Source organism: Anomaloglossus baeobatrachus, chromosome 1 (assembly GCF_048569485.1).
Source record: "Anomaloglossus baeobatrachus isolate aAnoBae1 chromosome 1, aAnoBae1.hap1, whole genome shotgun sequence".
NCBI lineage: Eukaryota > Metazoa > Chordata > Amphibia > Anura > Aromobatidae > Anomaloglossus > Anomaloglossus baeobatrachus.
In genome coordinates, this window is record NC_134353.1 from 328,015,118 (window position 1) to 328,037,636 (window position 22,519).

Consider the following 22,519-nt stretch of genomic DNA (forward strand, 5'->3'; position numbering starts at 1 on the left):
ACAGTAGTCCAAGTACCTGGCATTGTGGTTCTCTTGTGATGCTTGTTTCTGAAGCCACTAAGGTCAGAAGACTTTGCTTCCAGCAGCTCCAATAAGGGGTGTTATTCTCACAAAAACTCTGGCTGGAACTGAAGATGCCAGGAAGTGATGCAAGAGGGTCAGCAGACACTCCCATGGGCTGGACAAAAGAAACAGAAGAGCCGAAAGGTCTGACCAGTAGATGGCAGCAGAGACAAGCATGAAAAACATTAAATAACAGTTTTAACTAAAACAAATAGGAACAGCACGGCACACATTAGGTAAGATTATCACCAAGGCCAGATTGTATGCATAGTTTGACTCTATATGCTATCATTTCCTCATGGCTGTGCTGAAGTTGATCGTGCAGGTGTTATGTTGACTTGATGAGGAGGAGGAAGTAGAGTAGGAAGAGGAAGAGGAGGCAAATTCAGAACTCGGGCATGTGGGTGTGTAGGGGGTGCTTTCTCTTTCTCTCCAGTATTTGGGGGATGGGGGATGGACAGCTGAATCTTCCATGGGACTGTGTGGAGATGCACGGTGACACTGTTGGTGGTGGTAGTGCTGTCACATCCACTGCTTTGAGCCAGGTGGCCTTGTTGCTCGGGAGCGAGAGGAGAAAGCCAAGAATGCAGCAAATGAGGGAGCAGGAGTAGCCTCAGATCTTTCATGTATTTTAGGTGCCTAGTCCACTGTAGCTCATGCTTTGCATTCCAATGCCTTGTCATGCGGGTGGTGCTCTGGTTAAGAACATTTATGCCCCTCTTCAAGCTCTGATAGCACAGAGTGCAAATTACCCGTGTGTTGTCGTCATCATATTAGCCATATATAGCCTTAAGCCCGTGATGAAGCCAGACATGGTGAAACATATTGGGGAGGCTATTAGTTAGCTTTTATTAGGCAGGGCAGGGCAATATCACTCTGCCAATTATTGTAGGACAGTTGTTCACTTACTCATAGTGCATGGTCCGCGGCCGGATACATGATTTAGTATATGTTTGATTGCCCTACCTGCTACTGATTTTAGATTGATCTGTGTTACTTTGTTAGGGTTAAAAGTTAAGTTTTATTAATCTTTAGTTTAGGGTACCTCTAATTGCCCTTCGGGCAAATTGTGTTTGCAGAGAGCTACCCCCACCCACTACAGGCTCTCAATAGAGATTGTACATTGACAGTGAGGTGTCAATCAGGTGTGTTGGACTGCTATGCAAGTGCGTTTCTAGTCCTAGTTCTAGTAAGGGTACTGCTGCTTACACAAATATAGCAAATAAACAAAAGATCAGACTGTGACAAAACAGGCATGCTTGTGTGATGCCCTGGACTAGTCAGGTCGTCCCAGGTAGTCCCATGCACACACACCCCCTCCCTAGGAAGGTGACGGCAGCCAAACTTAAAAACCTTGTCACCACCCTCCAGGTTTGATGTCCACACCAGGGGGGTGGAGCCATGTGGATGGCTCCACCCACCGAGGAGTTCACAGGCCTGGAGGCGTGAAAAAGGACACTAGTTCTGGGGAGTCTAGTCTTGACGGTGAAGGAGAGAGGTCGAGTTCAAGGGAAGATCTGTGACCAGGCCTGCCAATAGTCTACTCAGGTGGCTGGGTCGGAGCCCAGTCACCTCTGGCAAGGAGGCAGACGGTGGTGGCCGCCTGCAGGAGCTGGGATTACAGCCGGTAGAACCGTAGGGACCGGGGACGGGCGGTGGCCCGCCGGTAACGAACCGGGGAACCGATTGGAAACCAGAGCACCAGGAGGGGTACTCAGACCCAGTACGAAGCCCCGAACCGACCGGGCTGAGTCAAATCCATTGATTGAGGACTGGACTTAAGGACCTGTCCCACACAAGACCCGTTATAAGACAACAGCCCAACCATACAGGGTAAGGCCACCGCCAAGGCATAGATACCCAAGGGGCCAGCATCTGCGGGCAAACAGGGCTCTTTCCGACACCCAGCAAGCCAGGGAGCGGACTACCGTTGCTTAGGCATAGGAGTCAAACATTCACACAAAGAGGTGCAGGAGAAAGGCGGAAACCACCAACCTGATAAGGGAGAAACTGCAGCCGGCTGCGGGCCCCATTCATCATCCCATTTGGTTTACCAGCGACTCCAGTGTATTGTGTCATACTGAATACACCAGTGCCTTCAGGCAGCGCACCGCACCGCACCAGCATCCAGCACGCACCCACTCCCCCGCCTCAGCACCTCCCTCAGGCTCCCGGGACCATCACTCCCCTACCCACGGAGGGGTCAACACCAAGCTGCGCAACATCATCCCCGGGAGGCCTAGTCAACGGCAGCGGTGGTGTCCATCTATACACCACAACCTGTGGGTGGCGTCACAAACTTACATCCCTTTCAAACCACCGCGGCCCCGGCTGTGGAACTCCCAACGAAGTCCCTGCGTGTAGCGCCAACCCCCCTTGCAGAGCGACGTAACCCCGGGTCCGTGAGGAGCTCGAGCCTCCCACCGTACGAGCACGGATCCGAGCGGCTCGGCGGTCACAGCCGAGCCCGCGGGGCAGTACACTTGAACTTTGTCTTAACTCTTGCAGCATGTTGTCTTCAGGTTTCATAGCAAAAACCTGCTGGCAGATTCTATTTAACACTGATAGAACATATTGTAGTACATAACTTATTGAACGCCCCCAACAGTGGTTATTATTGAGGAACAGTTTGGTGATATTTAGTAAGTATGTTAAGGTAATATTTGGTCTAGTGTACAAGTACCTTTTGTCCCTTTATCTTAAGAAAAAAGCACTTCCCAGTTTTTTGAGGTATAGTGGTACTCAAGGCTAATATCTGTGCAGGGAACTGTAAACTAGGTCCTTTTGAATTTACTTATTGGATCAACAAATGGAGTTAAAGGGAACTTGCCACCAGTTTTTTGTCTCTCAACAAATGCCAGAGAAAAGGACATCACTGCGTAGAAGGGCAGAGCAAAGTACATTGTGTGCAGAATTATTAGGCAAATGAGTATTTTGATCACATGATAATTTTTATACATGTCCTACTCCAAGCTGTATAGGCTTGAGAGCCAACTACCAATTAGGTAAATCAGGTGATGTGCATCTCTGTAATGAGGAGGGGTGTGGTGTAATGACATCAACACCCTATATAAGGTGTGCTTAATTATTAGGCAACTTACTTTCCTTTGGCAAAGTGGGTCAGAAGAGAGATTTGATGGGCTCTGAAAAGTCCAAAATTGTGAGATGTCTTGCAGAGGGATGCAGCAGTCTTGAAATTGCCATACTTTTGAAGCGTGATCACTGATGAACAAACAAGCGTTTCATGGCAATTAGCCAACGGAGTCACAAGAACCGTGTTGGGCAAAAAAGGCGCAAAATAACTGCCCATGAATTGAGGAAAATCAAGCATGAAGCTGCCAAGATGCCATTTGCCACAAGTTTGGCCATATTTCAGAGCTGCAACGTTACTGGTATCAAAAAGCACAAGGTGTGCCATACTCAGGGACATGGCCAAGGTAAGGAAGGCTGAAAAACGACCACCTTTGAACAAGAAACATAAGATAAAACGTCAAGACTAGGCCAAGAAATATCTTAAAACTGATTTTTCAAAGGTTTTATGGACTGATGAAATGAGAGTGACTCTTGATGGGCCAGATGGATGGGCCAGAGACTGGATCAGTAAAGGGCAGAGAGCTCCACTCCGACTCAGACGCCAGCAAGGTGGAGGTGGGGTACTGGTATGGGCTGGTATCATCAAAGATGAACTTGTGGGACCTTTTCGGGTTGAGGATGGAGTGAAGCTCAACTCCCAGACCTACTGCCAGTTTCTGGAAGACAACTTCTTCAAGCAGTGGTACAGGAAGAAGTCAGTATCGTTCAAGAAAAACATGATTTTCATGCAGGACAATACTCCATCACATGCATCCAACCACTCCACAGCGTGGCTGGCCAGTAAAGGTCTAAAAGGTCTAAAAGGTGAAAAAGTAATGACATGGCCCCCTTGTTCACCTGATCTGAACCCCATAGAGAACCTGTGGTCCCTCATAAAATGTAAGATCTACAAGGAGGAAAACAGTACACCTCTCGGGACAGTGTCTGGGAGGCTGTGGTGGCTGCTGTATGCAATGTTGATCGTAAGCAGATCAAGCAACTGACAGAATCTATGGATGGTAGGCTGTTGAGTGTCATCATAAAGAAAGGTGGCTATATTGGTCACTAATTTTTGGGGGTTTTGTTTTTACATGTCATAAATGTTTATTTCTAAATTTTGTGCAGTTATATTGGTTTACCTGGTGAAAATAAACAAGATGGGAATATATTTGGGTTTTATTAAGTTGCCTAATGATTCTGCACAGTAATAGTTACCTGCACAAACAGATATCCTCCTAATATAGCCAAATCTAAAAAAATAAACACTCCAACTTCTGAAAATATTAAGCTTTGATATTTTTAAGTCTTTTGGGTTGATTGAGAACATAGTTGTTGATCAACAATAAAAAGAAATCCTCTAAAATATAACTTGCCTAATAATTCGGCACACCGTGTACGCACAGTGGGCAATTCTATCATGCAGGCTTGAGAATTTGTTCAGCTATGTGGATAACACAGAATGCATCTCTAAACAGGTTCCGTGGATGTGTACCGCCCCGCGCTCGGCTGCAGCTGAGCCGCTCGGATCCGGGCTCGTTGGTGGGTGGCTCGAGCGCCTCCGGACCCGGGGTCACTTCGCTCTGAAAGGGGATGCTGGCGCTTTCGGGTTTGGTAGGTGCACGGCCGGAGCCGCGCTTCAGTTCGTGACGCCACCCACGGGACGTGATGAAAAAAGACACCACCGCTGCAGTTACGGGGTACCCGGGGGAGATGGTAGTGCAGCCAGATGTTAACCCCTCCGTGGGCAGGGATGATGGCCGCGGGACCCGCTGGGGATAGCTGGGCGGTGCAGGGTGATGTGCGCGGCCGGAGGCCACTGTTGTACTCACTGTTATTCACACACACAAGTCACTGGTAAACCAAGTGGATGGTGGTCAGTGCCCGCAGCCGGCTGCGGTCGGGTCCCCCACACAGATGGTGGTCTCTGCCTTTTTCGTGCACCGTGTTGTGTAGCTGTAGACTGCCTGCGCTTCAGCGACGGGAGTCCGCTCCCCGGCTTTGTGTATGTCGGGAGAGCCCGTTTGCCTGCAGACGCTGGCCCGTGGGATCTCTCTGCCTGTGCGGTGGCTTTCTATCCCCCTCGGTGGGCTGTTGTCTTCAGTCGGGACTTGGGTGGGAAAGGACCTATAGTCCAGACCGCAATCAGTTAATTAACTCAGTCCAGTGGATTCTGGAACTCGTTTCAGGGTCTGAGTACCCCCCTGTGTGCTCCGGTTTCCGAGTCGGTTCCCCGGGTCGGTACCGGTGGGCCACTACCCTGTCTCGGTCCACCACCGTTCCACCGAGCCTTCTTCCCGGCTCCTGCAGGCTGAGGCCACCGCTTGCCTCCTAGCCAAGGTGTTCGGGCTACGACCCTCACACCTGTCAGACTGTCACCGGCCTGTCTCACAGGCCTCACCTTTTCACTCCTCAACACTCAAACTGATCTCACTAAACTGACTGAGTTTTCCTGCCTCAGGCCCTCTGAACTCATCGGTGGGCATGGCCAACCACCTGGCTCCGCCCCCTGGTGTTTCCATGTAGCTCCGAGGGAGGTGACTAGGGTTTTTGTGGTTGGCTGATGACTCCTTTTTAGGGGACAGGTGTTGTGCGGGGGTCTAACTGTGACTACCTGGCTAGTCCAGGGCTTCACATTTCCCCTTGGTTAACCACAGACCGTCCGTGGGCTGTCCGACCACCACCGTTTATTTTGTAACTGAAAAAAATAAAAGTTTTTAAAATATTAACAAATACAATAACATATTTACATTATGAAGATTTAGGATTCATCCCTTGACGGGAGGCATTTTGCTTAAACGTTATGGAACATTTTTATTTAACCGGGAACGGGATGGCCCGGGTCCTTCCATTTGCCCACCCAAACAAACCTAAACCTTGATGCTGCCTCTAAAATCAGGTCAGCACCCCTTTTCCCCAGTCCAGGAATTGGGTCAGGTCCGGGTATTGCCCACACGGGCCGGGCAAAAAGTTCCTTACCCGGCAGTCTCTCAGAGGCCCCATGTCCAGGGGACCCCTGACCCGCAGGGTAGCCACTGGTCTGCATGGTGGCGGGACCTCGGCCTCCTCTGCCGCAGGCCCTTCCTCCAACCAGCTTCTCCGGGGACTGTAGGACGGGAAAGGTGGTCCGGGACTATTTACAAACCCAAAAATTGTTGGGTGGCCTGCAAGTTCTCGGCCAGGTTCATTTAAACGGGGTAAATAACAGGGATCAACCAAAGTCCCAACGGGGACGGGCAGTATGGTAGCCGGGAACCACTACATTGCTCAACTGTCTTCAACTTCCTCGGGACTGTATGGCGGGGGAGGGGACTGGGTGTGCCTCTGGGCACTGCAGCTCACCCTCCTCTTCACATTTGAGGGTGAACCATCCCTTCTCCCTGCAATGCCGGGTGTAGCTCACCAGCTCTCCGGGCTCCAGGTCACAGGCCGGGTGACCCATTGGAAGGTGCGAGTTGACGTCCCGCCGATATACGAATATCTCCGCCTCCAGGCCCGGTTCAAAGATGAACCCCCATCCACGCCGGGGGTCAAACTGCCGGACTTGGCCTTCGTGGGTCGGGCCCGGTACCCAATAGGTAGCGTTACGGAGATTGTCCTTCTCCCGGATCATCCGGGCCAGCACCTCCTCCTTCTGTTTCTCATGTGCCGCGATCTCCCGGCCCAGCTGGCGCTGCTGCCACTCCCAATACGGAGCATCCTCATGCTCCAGTTCCCTCTGCGCGGGGGTCTAGCCCAGTCGGAGCTCCCCCGTGCTGGCTACAACTGGCACTTGCTGCACTGGGGAACTCCACTGTGACGCGGCCTGCACTGCTGCCTCGCAGCGGTAACCCCGCGACGCCTCAGCCGAGGCCTGGAACCTGGGAGCAACCGGCTTTATCTGCTGGGCCCTCTTCCGGTCTGCACCCACCTCCATCTTGGCCGGGCGGACTGCCGGGGCCTGGATCTCTTCGGGCGCGGCCACTTCCAGGACTGGCGGGTCCACACCGGGAACGGGCATCTTCCGGGGGTAAATCTTCCAGGTGAGTGGGATGGGTGTTAACCGGGTAACTGGCTGTCCTCGGGCTGCTTCCACCGGCGGGTCCTCGCGGGCGGATTGGACGGGCATCTCTGCCATTGTCAGAGGCAGCAAACTGAGCGGGGGAGCGGCGGCAGCTGGTACGGGCAGTGAGGGAGGCAACATAGAGGGCAGGGGCAGACCGGGTCCCTCAGCCGCATCGGCCAGTGCCTCGGGGACACAGGGGCGTGGGTCGCTTACCCGCTCCTCCAAAATTGCCTCCACTTCACGCACCCGCACGGCTGCAGCTATCTCCTCCATCTCGGCCACCCACTGCTCCATCAGGAAGTGCACCTGGGCCTGCAGACGGCGGCACATCATTGTCGTCCGGGCTTCCACCCACGCTGCTGTTCCAGGCGCGGGCTCCGGTGATGCGGGCTTGCGGGACGGGTTGGCCATGGCACTCTCGTGGGGTCGAGGAACCAGAAGTGTGGCAGGGTCCTGGAGTCCCTGCCCTTCATCAGCTCGGCCACATGTCGCTGAATCTTCACCCGCCCACCCTTAGTCTTTTTGCGGCACTCGCTTCTTTTTCCCTCTAGTGTCGCTTTCCGACTGCGTGCTTTGCTACACGGCCCTGTTCCCAGGGGGCGGAGCTTCGGCTTTCGCGCCCTTTCTGCGGGGAAGAAGACTCTGGCGGGAATCTTCGCGCCAAAAGATGGTGGCAAGATGGCGGATTCTGAAAACTTTGCAACGGATCACCGCTGACTTCGCTTCAAGGCGCTCTTCACTAGGTAAGTGAAAAGGTAAGCATCCTATTCGTGACGCTAGAACAGTCGATGTGTACCGCCCCACGCTCGGCTGCAGCCGAGCCTCTCGGATCTGGGCTCGTTGGTGGGTGGCTCGAGCGCCTCCGGACCCGGGGTCACTTCGCTCTGAAAGGGGATGCTGGCGCTTTCGGTGGGGGGTTAGGTAGGTGCACGGCTGGAGCCGTGCTTGAGTTCATGACGCCACCCACGGGATGTGGTGAAGGTAGACACCACCGCTACAGTTATGGGGTACCCGGGGGAGATGGTAGTGCAGCCAGATGTTAACCCCTCCGTGGGCAGGGATGATGGCCCCGGGACCCGTTGGGGATAGCTGGGCGGTGCAGGGCAATGTGCGCGGCCGGAGGGCACTGTTGTACTCACTGTTATTGACACACACAAGTCACTGGTAAACCAAGTTGATGGTGGTCAGTGCCCGCAGCCGGCTGCGGTCGGGTCCCCCACCCGGATGGTGGTCTCTGCCTTTTTCCTGTACCGTGTTGTGTAGCTGTAGACTGCCTGCGCTTCAGCGACGGGAGTCCACTCCCCGGCTTAGTGTATGTCGGGAGAGCCCGTTTGCCCGCAGATGCGGGCCCGTGGGATCTCTCTGCCTGTGCGGTGGCTTTCTATCCCCCTCGGTGGGCTGTTGTCTTCAGCCGGGACTTGGGTGGGAAAGGACCTATAGTCCAGACTGCAATCAGTTAATTAACTCAGTCCAGTGGATTCTGGACCTCGTTTCAGGGTCTGAGTACCCCCCTGTGTGCTCCGGTTTCCGAGTCGGTTCCCCGGGTCGGTACCGGCGGGCCACTACCCTGTCCCGGTCCACCACCTTTCCACCGAGCCGTCTTCCCGGCTCCTCAAGGCTGAGGCCACCGCTTGCCTGCTAGCCAAGGTGTTCAGGCTACGACCCTCACACCTCACAGGCCTCACCTCCTCACTCCTCAACACTCAAACTGATCTCACTAAACTGACTGTGTTTTCCTGCCTCAGGCCCTCTGAACTCCTCGGTGGGCGTGACCAACCGCCTGGCTCCGCCCCCTGGTGTTTCCATCAAGCTCCGAGGGAGGTGACTAGGGTTTTTGGGTGGGCTGATGACTCCTTTTTAGGGGACAGGTGTTGTGCGGGGGTCTAACTGTGACTACCTGGCTAGTCCAGGGCATCACAGATGCAAAGGATTACTCAGTGATAACTTAAGCAACGGATATTTATCTACACGAACGGAGCGATATTGCCTTAAAGGAAATCTGTCAGCAGGTTTTTGCTACTTAATCTGAGAGCAGCAAAATTTAGGCAAAGACATTCTGAATCCAACATTGTAACACTTAAATTACTGGCTGCAGATGTTCTAATATAATCAGAGGTTTTCGATTTAGCAAACAGCAGACCTTGGAGCTGTCCCCGCCCACACCCGGCTATTAATAGAGATTGTACATTGACAGTGAAGTGTCAATCAGAGGAGGGGGAGTGCCAGACATGCCATGCACATACCATCTAGACCTAGCAATGATAATCACCAAGTGAACAGGCTAGTTGATTTTTGTTTATATAATCACTACAGCATGGGGGAATGGCACAGGGGGTGAAAATAAAGCAGAATATATTACAACAAGAAAGCTGGCGATACAGATATACAGGGTATAGACAAAATATTATTCACACATTTTCATTTCTATAAGTAAATAACAGGTATAGTTAATATTATCTTAATCCTAATCTCTCTATAAGGAAGGCGTCAATTTTACCATTCTTTCCATCACTGTCAGCAACTATCTAAATAATGCAGAAAACAGCACACAGGCCCTAACGGCACCACCTACTAGACCTAAAGTTCAATTTAGAGGGTAACTTCCCCCAGCACACCAGCAACCTTCGTTCACTAATGCACGGCCTCAGTTTCCACCTAGTACTGTATGCCTCCATAGCAATAGCTGACAAACAGGGTCCTCCGCCACAGCTGGGTTGTCTCCAAGATCTGGTCACGATCCTTCTCTAGCACTAGTTTCGGTCTTCCTCTGGATTTGGTTTTGGTCTTTCTCTGGAATCGGTTTTGGTCTTCCTCTGAAATTAGTTTGGGTCTTCCTCAGCTTTAAACTCACCCCACATCACATTATGCGCACTGCGCCCTCTGAAGCTGGGAAAAGCACACCCATCTTTTGAGGCACATTGATGCAGCCAGAATGAGCCGCGTGCATGAGTGACATTTCCAGGAGCTGGCGGTGACACGGCTCTTGGAAATCGTCTTATCACGCTCACATGCCTAATTTGAATAAGAAGAATAGAGGTAATAAATGCTTTTTTTAAAGTTTTATGTTAGACAATGATGTCATACAGGGATGGCTAGGAAGGGTATTTGGACATGCAAATGTAGCTGGCTTGGAGGGCATAAGTGACTTTACAGATTCCTTTGAATAACTGCGCCACAACTGTCACCTGACTCGGCGTCTCTTCCAATCTATTCCCTCCAGGAAACACACACTTCACTCCTTAGTTCCTGCTTGTCCTTTCTGACCAGTCTTTCTCAGAAATTTTAGAAAAAGAGAAGCATCCAGCTTCCATAATGTATTAAAAAAGAGAAACTTTAATAAATTAAAATCCAAAAAAATATACATGAAAACATCATGATAAATAAGCCATGGAGCCAAAAGGTCGGCAACACATTTCTTCGAATGCAAGCCACATTCTTTGTCAAACCTCACCACTTACTGTTAGATGTTAACGAACTAATAGTTTTCAATATTATATGCAACTCGTAATTAGGGCATTTTAAATCTAAACATGCAAACTGTTAGCTGTTAGTTAAGTGCATGTTCTGCTTTACCTACTCCCTTAAAGGTAAGGCCGCTTTACACGCAGCGACAAAGCTAAAGCGATGTCGTTGGGGTCATGGAATTCGTGACGTACATCCAGCCGCTTTAGCGATGTCGTTGCGTGTGACACCTGCGTGCGATCGAAAATGGTCACAAAATCGATAATCGTTGACATGCTCCCCTGTTCCCAAAAATCGTTGCTGCAGCAGGTACGATGTTGTTCGTCGTTCCTGCGGCAGCACACATCGCTACGTGTGACACCGCAGGAAAGAGGAACCTCACCTTACCTGCGGCCGCTGGCAAGGAGGAAGGAAGGAGGTGGGCGGGATGTTACGTCCTGCTCATCTCCGCCCCTCCGCTTCTATTGGGTGGCCGCTTAGTGACGTCGCTGTGACACCGAACGAACGGTCCCCTTAGAAAGGAGGCGGTTCGCCGGTCACAGCAACGTCGCTAGGCAGGTAAGTAGTGTGACAGGTCCGAGCGATTTTGTGCGCCACGGGCAGTGATTTGCCCGTGACGCACAAACGATGGGGGCGGGTACGCATGCTAGCAATCTTGCTAGCGAGATCGCAGTGTGTAAAGTGGCCTGTAGGGTGTCGCATTTTTTATTTTTGTATTAATAATAGTGACTATGGAATCAAGTATTTTTAATACAAAATTAAACTCACTGTTTATTTAGTTTTAATTTAATTCCATTTTTACTGAAACACTGAGGTCTGCCATTTTGGATCTGCTGTGTGTAACGACAGATACTCACCTCATTTATGGCAGCCCTCTGTGCATTGTCTATGATTGGCGAGCTGTGACCCTATTTTCTAACACAGAGACAGCATCTGTTGTAAACTAGACATGCCCTCTGGCCTGTTCAGATCACAGCAGAGGGAGCCAGATCACTGCCATCTTTGTGGAGCTCACAGCGTATGCTGCACTTTCCCCCATCATCCACCGGGATGGGATGAGTACCGGTGCCGGGCAGCGGTGATTGCACCGTAACTGATCCTGGTGTGCTACTCCCCACCCCTCCGCTCACCCCCCCTCTGCCACCGCTCACCCCCCACTCCGCCGCTCACCCACACTCCACCTCTCACCCTCCCCTCCCCTCCTCTCACCCTCTCTCCCTGCATGTGCTCACCTAGGGCCTCTGCTCCTCGCTGTTCTGTGCTGTGATTGCTGATGGGAGGAACAGACACCAGGCTGACGGGGGCGCAAGTCTGAGGTGAGTGCATGCGGCTGGAAGCAGTGATCGCAGCATGACATCTGTAGTACAGTGCCACTCAGGGTGCAGATCACCCCTCCTCGCCGCATGTCACCTCGAACCTCCGATCCCAGCCGGCAGCACAGTATATGGGGGTGTAGGGTGCAGTGTGGCGGGGTTGCAGTGCAGCACGGGATGCAGTGTGGCATGGAATGCAGTGGGGCACTATGCCAGCTGTCCTTAGTGACACTTTAGACATTTTGATCACTTTGCAGTCACCAACAATATGGCTCTGCACTGTGATCCTAAACTTAATTTTCTCTTATCTTTTTGGAAACACCCAGATTGGGAGGGGAAGGCATAACATCACACACAGGAAAGCAGATTCTGCCCACTTTTACTGCAGTTGTAATGTGAGCTAGTTCTACAGTAGTTCTACAGTAGGATTTCAGCAGCTGCTCCCCCTAGTGTTTAAGAGTAGAAAATATCAAAGTTTAAATATTTTTTATATATTTTTCTCTATTAAAAACAAATAATAATATTTAAACAAAACATTAAAATATTAATTCTTTACATTTTTTCAGTTATTGATTTCTTTTTTTTACGACACCTTCCCTTTAAATGTCATCCACATCAATAAAAGCTAGAGGACAGCTTTTAGAGATAGAGAGGAGAAACAGATGCTGCAGAGATGATGCCTATTGAGCCGTTCCATCTTCATTTAAAAACATTGCGGTACCAAATCAAATGGATTTTTTTGGGGTATACAGGGAAGTCAGGAAGCAATGTAATCATTTGTGGAATCTATAGCAACAGCAGATAAAGGTTGTTTAATTTGTTGGGAGACTAAAAAACTGATGATCGGTTCCTTCTAACATTCAGGTAGGGACGGTGTGCCAAACTGAATATTTGCCTCTGATCTGACAATGTTCCAGGAAATGTGGCTATTTGCTGAATAATACCGATAATGGTAAATAATTATGCGTATGGTGTCCTCTGAATCATTCCACAACATCATTCCCTTGTTAAATAACAACTAAGGCATATCAGTTAAAAAAAAATAATGAGATGGGAGATTAATTAAAATATTTGTTTGCATGATAATAATTAGTCAATGATATAACTGAAGTGTAAACAGCCAAAGGCTAGATTTTCTGAAAGGTGAAATATGGTCACAGCGCCTGTTAATGATTCTCTGCAATTTCCAGAGACACACTTGTCTTTCTCCCGTGTGGTTTGCTCTGATATGAGAAAATAGATAAAGTTAGTAGTTATATTATATTGAGTACAGCTAATTCATAGCAAGTTCATATCAAGTATCAGATCCATTAATGAGGTTTATTACGGAAGTCTGCAGTCACTCTATGTGGACTTGTGAATCCTCACATTGCAGGCATTCAACGCTGTGAAGATTTTTTGGTGGCGGTGTAGCCCAGTTTTCCCCAACAATCCCCCAGACAATGGTACTTAGCTAGGGTGGGACCATGGATGGCCGCCTAGAGGTGGAGCCACTCCAGTCCACTAGTTGACCAGGTGGGAGGGGTGGACTGTGGACAGAGAAGTCAGTAGTCAGTCTAGGAGAGTAGGGAGTCTAGAGTTGACAGCAGAGGTGTAAAGGTGGAAGTGAAGTGACTCCCTGACTCGGGTTGACGGTGACCTGGTACCCAGGAGAGGTAGTTGCCAGTGGAATACAGTGGAGTACTCCCAGAGCTACGCACCGATGGGGTACAGGACCCTAGGACAGGAAAGAGATTCAAGCCAACCTGTTAACACCTGCACAGCAAAGTGGACCATCAATACCTTGCTGACCCTAAAGAATCCAAAGACTCAGTAGCAAAGGGAGAACTGGAGACAGGACCAGAGACTCCATCCCCACAGGGTTCACGCTACCGTCAGGTGCACAGAAGTGGACAAACCACAGACCGGGGAGCCCCAGTGTTCCATACCACAGGGACCCACTTACCAGAGACAGGTGCAGGGGAAGAAGGTACCAGAGAACCAGACTGACACTGGGACGAAGGGGACATGGAGGCGAAACCAGCCAGCCTTGGGCAACCAGTTAACATACAAAGTGAGTAAACCAGTTGCACTGAATACCTGCCTGCACTCCTACCGACGCCCACCGCACCATACACCCACTGGGGCAATACCTTACTTGCAGAGGGATTACCATCCTAGCTGCTAGTACCATTAGCCCCAGTAGAGACATTTTGCAGCGGTGGCTCCCTACACTTAGCCGCAACACCGCAAGTGGAGTCACGAATAAATTTTATTCACCAATCCCCTGTAACTGTCCCCATTACAAAAAGGGCCCAGGGCACGGAACTGGGTAACGGCCACCATTGTGACATTCCCAATAGAGACACTGCCCGGAACCGAGTACCCCATATCCCTGGGTGCTACACCGGCAGCGAGAATGAGCGATCACGCAACGGTAAGTCTACTATAGGCTTCCAACACACATCCAAGCCGCAGGTACGTGTTTGGTTCGTTTTTGCACGTACTAGCGGCACGGAGACACGTACACCAATGTTACCCTATGGTAACAGGCACACACATGTAAAACCACATGGATCGTGTGTCCGTGTCGTTTGTATGTGTGTGCGTTTTTCCTCACGCTCAACATGTCCGTTTTTCTCCGGCATCACGCAGGCACGGACCCGCTAAAGTCAATGGGTCCGTGTCTGCACGTATGTGACACGTAGCATGTTCGGTGTGCTACCCGTACCGTCCGTATCACTTTTTTTGTGCATTCTGGATGCGATGTCGGTCAATCTCCCTCTGTCAGTCGATCGGTATCTTTCTCTGTCAGATGGTCGCTCTGTCTGTCTGTCTCTCTCTCTGTCTGTCCCTCTCTCTGTCCGTCAGTCGGTCTCTACCCCTCTCTCATACTCACCGATCCCCGATCACCAGCGCGGCGCTGCACAGCTGTCAAAAAAGCTTCAGCGGTTTTTACTATTTTGAAAATGCCGGCCGCTCATTATTCAATCTTGTATTCACTGCTTTCTCCGCCCCCTGGTGCCTATGATTGGTTGCAGTCAGATACGCCCTCACGCTGAGTGACAGCTGTCTCACTGCAACCAATCACAGACACCAGTGGGTGGGTCTATATCATGCAGTAAAATAAATAAATAAATAAACAAAAACGACATGCGGTTCCCCCAATTTTGATACCAGCCAGGGTAAAGCCACACAGCTGAAGGCTGGTATTCTCAGGATGGCTGGCTCAACATTATGGGGAGCCCCCCAGCCTAACAATATCAGCCAGCAGCCGCCCAGAATTGCCGCATCCATTAGATGCGACAGTTCCGGGACTCTACCCAGCTCGTCCCGAATTGCCCTGGTGCAGTGGCAATCGAGGTAATAAGGGATTAATCATGACAGGCGTGTCCCCGAGATACCTTCCATGATTAACCTGTAAGTTAAAGAAAATAAACACACACATCCAAAAAATCCTTTATTTGGAATAATACACAAAAACAAACACTCTCTTTCACCAATTTATTAAGCCCCAAATACCCATCCAGGTCCGGCGTAATCCACACGACGTCCCACGACGCTCTCAGCTCTGCTACATGAAGCTGACAGGAGCGGTGACAGACCATGACCGCTCTCTGTGAGCTCCACGCAGCAACTGAGGTGAGCCGCACGATCAACGATGACGTCACTCAGGTTACTCGCGGCCACCGCTGGATCCTCCAACTGTGACAGCAAGTCGCCCAAGTGACTGAAGTGAGCTGCGCGATCAGCAATGAAGTCACAGGTGAGTTGTGGTCTCGGGTGGAGGACTCCATCTAGCCGCGGGTAGCCTGAGTGACGGCAGCGCTAAACACGCCGCTAACTTCAGCCACTCAGGGGATTAGTGGTCACCGGTGAGTCCTTCACGGGTGACCGCTAATCAGGATGCCACACACAGACAGAGCCGTGATATGACAATGAAGTCGGGTGAAGTTCATCCGAGTTCATTCTCATCGCGTGCCTCTGTCTGTGTCTGCTGTCAGCGGGTATGTATCAACGACATTGTGCCTCACACACGGATCATTTCAAACGGACAGCACACGGACATTACACATACGTATCTCACGCATACACGGACATTACACATGCACACACGGCGAGCATGCGCCATCATACGGATGTCACACATACCGGTGAAACAAACTTAAAAAACGGAACACGGACCCAAAAAACGGAACGCGACACGCGCATGTGTTTTTTGTGGAAGTGTGGCAGAGGCCATATGCATAGTCCCGGCCACATTCCGACTAGACATGCTCGGACTTGCTTTACTTGTATTGAGCGAGGCATGTCTATCCAGTAGTATGCATATTGCATACATGCGATCACATGACCGCTTGGTCCCACTGGCTGCACCGTAGAATCCTCACTGCACTCATTGCACACGATGTCAAGAGTCACAAACCTGCAGTAGCTAATAATGACTGCAGAAAAAACTGGAGAACCCCTTTAACGATATATGTTATCATATATATTTATCTTGATGTTTTTTTTTAGTGCAGTATATAGATAATATTTATTAGGGTCTCTCCCATTTTTTACTGTATGGCTATCAGGGTGTGGTAAATAAATGCAGTTTATAGTTATATTTATATTGTAGTTTAGAATGCGAGTAGTGATGGGCGGACCCGCAGATACCCTGGATAGGCGGGTCCCACCTGATTTTTTTTTTTTAAAAAAACCCAGTTCCGGCCCTGAATTGATTATGGCTCTCTACCCGAACGCCGATCCCCATAAAAGTCTATGGGAACCAAAATTCGGTGCTTTAAAATGGTGGTAGAAGGCATAGGGGGATTAGAGCCTTGTAACACCAGGATCGGTGAATGGGTACTTTTGAGCCCACGCAGATCCGGACTTTTACAGTCCACCCATCACTAATTGTGAGCCCCAATGCAGACAGTGACGCTAATGTCTGTAAATCTTTGCAGAATGTGATGTAGCTATATAAGCAATGCATAATAATTATAATAATAATTATTTTCTTGTTACTATAACTGTCTTGCATTACAATGACATCCCGTCCTGTTGTATATATATAAAACAGTGGTAAAACATAGGACTTCTAATAATAAATATAAGGCAAGCAGCACTGGAGTTTAACCCCTTCAGCCCCCGGGCGCTTTCCGTTTTTCCGTTTTTGTTTTTTTTTTGCTCCCCTTCTTCCGAGAGCCATAACTTTACCGTCACAATAGTTTTTGGGATATTGTATTCACCATGTTCACTATATGGTAAAACTGATGTGTAGTTGTGATGCCTGATGTCGGTGCGAGTTTGTAGACACCAAACATGTATAGGTTTACTTGTATCTAAGGGTTTAAAAAAAATTCACAACTTGTCCAATAAAAGTGGCGTACGTTTTGCGCCATTTTCCGAAATCCGTAGCGTTCTAATTTTTTGTGATCTATGGCTCAGTGATGGCTTATTTTTTGCATCTCGAGCTGACAATTTTATGGTATCATTTTTGCGCAGATGCTACGTTTTGATCGCCTGTTATTGCATTTTGCGCAAAACTTGCGGCGACCAAAAACATAATTTTGGCGTTTGGAATTTTTTTGCCGCTACACCATTTACCAAGCAGATTAATTAATTTTACATTTTGATAGATCGGGCAATTCTGAACGCGGCAATACCAAATATGTATATATTTTTATTTTTTTAACCCTTTAATTTTCAATGGGTTGAAAGGGGGGTGATTTGAACTTTTAGGTTTTGTTTTTTTTTATTTTTTAAAACTTTTTTTTATTTTACTAGTCTTCCTAGGGGGCTATATGGATGAACAATCCGATCGCTCTGCCCTATCTGCTGATCATTGTTAGAGAGCTGTAAGCAGCAGATATGCTCACTTTCTGCTTCAATCGGCTCCGGGCCGAGTGAAACCGAAAGTAATTCATGTCAGCTACCATGGCAACCACCGAAAGTCACGTGATCACGCACGTGACTTTTGGTGGGGGCGGCGGTAAGTAAAAGTAATGGTCGCGCGCATATACATCTCGCTGCCAGACGTTGGCAGCGAGATGTAAGAGGTTAAAAGTTGCAGGTGGAAGCGATTCCACTTGTAACTTGCAGGCGCACATGTCAGCTGTTAAAACAGCTGATATGTGCGCGGATCGCCATGACCTGCCCATGGCAGGGGGCGGGGATTAACCTCACACGATCCATGACTGATATATCTATCATGGGTCGTGAAGGGGTTAAAGCAGGAGGAGACCCAAAAGTGAAGGAGCATTAGCCTAGACATCTGACATTAACAATGTAAAATGATGGGAATTTCTAACAGTAGCATATGGTTAAATTACTAATCAAACATTGTTATGACAGTGCCTTGAAAAAGTATTCATATGTAACACCTCGGGGTTGAAGGGTTTTCCCCCGACACGTCGCCGGGCAGGGGGTGCAGATCATCTGCGTTGTCACGGGCTGACCTGGCCCGGTTTCGTGACCCCGAGACGTACAGGAGAGAGGGAAGGCGGTGAATGGGTGGAAGGATGGAGGATGAGGGTGGTAGCAACGGTTAGGAAAGTCTTTTTAGATCGTAACGCCACCTGTGGTTCGCCAGGGATGGGCCGCCGCTGGTGCTGCTCTCCAGGGATGATGGTAAAGGTCACAGCCGGGATGGTGTCGCTCCCCACAGGCAGAGCGGGCTTACCCCAGGGGAGGAGAATGATGAAGGACGGATGGGGGTGGTGGTAGTCCCCGTTGGCGTGGCAGCGCTGGGCGACGGCAAATGAGAGGCAGAGACAGGGGCTGCGGTGCCAGGTCTTTTACTCACAGGTAGTTCAGGCGCTGCCCCAGAGTACCAATCTCTGCCACGATGGGCTCCAGCCGATCCCAGATAGTCGGTGGTCACCGCCGGTGCCTGTGAAAGTCTTTCTAGTGAAGTGTCCCTCAGTTGCTATCTGGAACCCTGGCAAAGCCTCAAGCTCCAAGCCACGGGCCCAAGTAGGTAGAGGAACGCTCAACTCCTGTTGTCTGTGCGAGATGTTATCTCAAGCTGTGCCCGGGAAAGTCTGCTCCAGCGTGAGGGTTGCGCCTACTTCTTACCCCAAGTGGTGCTCACCCCCAGTGGTTGTCGTGTGGGGCCCATAGTTAGTACACCTGCCTCCCGAAGAAGCAGCACGTGAAACGCGTTGAGGTTGGTGGCTACGGCCGTATGGTTCCAGTATCTGTCAGGTCTGTGACTAATTCTTGTATTAACATGTAATCGTATGAATGTAAATTTGATAGCTGAGGGGCTGGTCCCTATGTGCAGGGAGCCAAAACAAAGGACAAATATCATTATACAATCCCGACCTGGGTTGGGTATAAGAAGTCCTTGTTATATTTGCATACCCAGGACACATGGAAATAATTGTATCTACCCCTTAGCAGCCTCCTGTTGTCAGTAGTGAAATTGATCACTGGCTGATAACAGAGAGGGTTGTCATTGTTTTCTCTGCTCACCTATATGAGACCCTATGATCACGGTTGAGTGATATTTACTATGTAATAGCACTTTGGTCTAGATTTGTGTTTTTCTTCCGTGGCCAATAATATGTGGCTTATGTGGGGGAGCAGATGAATGTTAATAGCAATAGATAGCCTTTACTCCGGATAAAATTGATCATTGGCTGATAACAGGGGGGGTTGTGGCCCTTAGATTATTTTGTTCCGCAGTGAATATATGTGGTTTATTTGGGTAAACGGATAGAAACTAATGGTAAAAATACACCCTCATAATAGCCTTTATTCCGGATGAAATTGATCATCGGCTGATAACAGAGAGGGTTTTCTGTTATTGATCTCTCTGCTCACCTATATGAGACTCTAAGGTTGTGGTTGAGTGATATTTATTATATATAGCACTTTTTCCTTTAAATTGGTATTGATATTCTCCCACGGCCAATATATGTGGCTTATCTAGGTGAGTGGATAAAGATAAAAATTAATAAATATACTTTTTTTGACAGCCCCTTTCTGGATCTGTTAGTACTAAAAATACATTCATATTTTCTAGTGGTTTTGGACACATATCCTGTTAAAATTTTGATATAATTGGTTTCAGATGGAACTGATATGCTCGTACCCACTTCTCCCCCCTGTGTAGGGGAGACGCATTTGTGATTTCCACTGCTCTTATTTGCCGCCAAGCTATAACTTTGTTGTTACTTTTTTGGTTTTAATAATTTATCAATAAAGTAAATTTTTATGACATACAAGCATCGTAGTGGTTCTTACGTTTTGGTTTAGGACTACAAGTGGTTTCTATATATACGATGTTGTCTATGAGATAGCAATATGTGGATATTGTGGTTTGTCGCATCTAATGGATGCGGCAATTCCGGGCGGCTGCTGGCTGATATTTTTAGGCTGGGGGGCTCCCCATAACGTGGAGCTCCCCATCCTGAGAATACCAGCCTTCAGCCGTGTGGCTTTATCTTGGCTGGTATCAATATTGGGGGGGAACCGCACGCTGTTTTTCTTGTAATTATTTGTTTATTTTACTGCACAATATAGACCCGCCCACCGGCGGCTGTGATTGGTTGCAGTGAGACAGCTGTCACTCAGCGTGGGGGCGTGTCTGCCTGCAACTAATCATAGGCGCTGGTGTGCGGGTAAAGCAGGGAATACGAGATTGAATAATGAGCGGCCGGCATTTTCAAATCAGGAGAAGCCGTCAGAGCAGTGTGACAGCCGTGCAGCCCTGCGCCGGTGATCGGTGGGTGAGAGTGAGTGAATGAGTCACTGAGTCAGTCAGTGAGTGAGAGAGTTTGAGAGAGAATGAGTGATTGATTGATTTTGTGACAAGCAATGAATTTATATCACTTCTGGGCATGCTCAGAAGTAAAAAACGGATACGGTACATGCTTCCGGCATTTGCAGCATGACACCGTATCCGGCTCGCATAGACTTTCATTATGCACCATGCCGTACCCAGCACTAGGCATTTTTTTGCCGCTGGCAAAAAACGTTCCGCTCTGCGTCCTGTGCGGCCGCCGGAGTGACGATTTTTGCCACATCAGGCAAAAACCGGATCAAACGCAAGTACATGCGGCACAATCCGGCGCTAATAAAAGTCTATGAGGAAAAACCACACCGGCGGCAAATAAAAAACAGATGCGTTTTTCCCACAAGGTGCCGGATTGTGCCGCACAGCAAAAACCTGATGTGTGAACATACCCTTAGCTGCACACCCTGTTCAGCTCTCCTCCTAGGTCCTAGCTGCCTGCACACCCTGTTCAGCCCTCCTCCTGGGTCCTAGCTGCCTGCACACCCTGTTCAGCCCTCCTCCTGGGTCCTAGCTGCCTGCACACCCTGTTCTGCTCTCCTCCTAGGTCCTAGCTGCCTGCACACCCTGTTCAGCCCTCCTCCTGGGTCCTAGCTGCCTGAACACCCTGTTCAGCTCTTCTCCTGGGTCCTAGCTGCCTGCACACCCTGTTCTGCTCACCTCCTAGGTCCTAGCTGCCTGCACACCCTGTTCAGCTCTTCTCCTGGGTCCTAGCTGCCTGCACACCCTGTGCAGCTCCCCTCCTGGGTCCTAGCTGCCTGTACACCCTGTTCAGCTCTCCTCCTGGGTCCTAGCTGCCTGCACACCCTGTTCAGCTCTTCTCCTGGGTCCTAGCTGCCTGTACACCCTGTTCAGCTCTCCTCCTGGGTCCTATCTGCCTGCACACCCTGTGCAGCTCCCCTCCTGGGTCCTAGCTGCCTGCACACCCTGTGCAGCTCTCCTCCTGGGCCCTAGCTGCCTGCACACCCTGTTCAGCTCTCCTCCTGGGCCCTAGCTGCCTGCACACCCTGTTCAGCTCTTCTCCTGGGTCCTAGCTGCCTGCACACCCTGTTCTGCTCACCTCCTAGGTCCTAGCTGCCTGCACACCCTGTTCAGCCCTCCTCCTGGGTCCTAGCTGCCTGCACACCCTGTTCTGCTCTCCTCCTAGGTCCTAGCTGCCTGCACACCCTGTTCAGCCCTCCTCCTGCGTCCTAGCTGCCTGCACACCCTGTTCAGCTCTTTTCCTGGGTCCTAGCTGCCTGCACACCCTGTGCAGCTCCCCTCCTGGGTCCTAGCTGCCTGTACACCCTGTTCAGCTCTTCTCCTGGGTCCTATCTGCCTGCACACCCTGTGCAGCTCCCCTCCTGGGTCCTAGCTGCCTGCACACCCTGTGCAGCTCTCCTCCTGGGCCCTAGCTGCCTGCACACCCTGTTCAGCTCTCCTCCTGGGTCCTAGCTGCCTGCACACCCTGTTCAGCCCTCCTCCTGGGTCCTAGCTGCCTGCACACCCTGTGCAGCTCTCCTCCTGGGTCCTAGCTGCCTGCACACCCTGTTCAGCTCTCCTCCTGGGTCCTAGCCGCCTGCACACCCTGTAGTTAACTCCCTGCCTGTTCTGCACATTGCTGATCTGTGGTGGCTCAGAGCAATCATGGACAGCTTCTGCAGTTTCAGTTTGCTGGATGGGTGTAGATGGGGAGTGGATAAGGGTGTGGCTGTTTGTAAAATGGGTGTGGTTAGGGGCATGGCCTAAAAATTGCCGCGGCGCACAACTTTGTCCCTCTTTCCCTTCTTTAAAAGTTGGGAGGTATGCTACTACTGCTATCTG